Here is a 714-nt window from a genome sequence, read left to right on the forward strand (position 1 = left end):
GAGAAGCCTCAATCTTATGGCATCATTAGTAGCACCATTAGTCTTGAATGTATCGCAAATTTCTAGAAAATTTACAATATGAGTATTTGGATCATCATTAGGCAAACCTCTAAAGTGAATAGAGGTTTTAATCATCTGAATGATTGATGGCTTAATTTCAAAGTTGTTGGCTTGAATAAGGGGTCTACGGATACTAGAGTGGAGATTTGTACTTGTGGGATAGTATAATTCGTTAAAGACTTGGTTTCTTCCCCTTGTTGATCAGCTATTGCTTTACTTGGAGCAGTAACCTTTGTATTTTTCCTGTAAAGTCTTTGAAAAGTTTTTTTGATTTCTATATCAAAAGGTACAATTTCCAAATTTTGTGCTCTTCGCATACAACAACCAAAAGTACCTGAAAAATTAAAGAAAATAAAAGTCTAGATTAACATTAAGAATGCTTGGTATTAATATTAACAAGAAAGAACTAAAAATCAACTCTTCGACAATATTACCTAAACCTTGTTGCTGATTTCTCATGCAAGTGCACGTATCGTTAACAAGTAATATAGTAGGATGTAGAATTCGTTTTCACAGAGAATTGAATTAATTTTTTAATGCTAACTACTAAAATTATAACATCTTAATCGTATCCAAATAATTAAAACTTAAATTAAAACAAAAAAATAATTTTAACAAACTAAAGACTAAAACTAATCTAAAATTAATCAACAA

Source organism: Theobroma umbraticum, unplaced genomic scaffold (genome assembly GCF_002168275.2).
Source record: "Theobroma umbraticum cultivar Fairchild unplaced genomic scaffold, ASM216827v3 scaffold_60.0, whole genome shotgun sequence".
Taxonomy (NCBI): domain Eukaryota; kingdom Viridiplantae; phylum Streptophyta; class Magnoliopsida; order Malvales; family Malvaceae; genus Theobroma; species Theobroma umbraticum.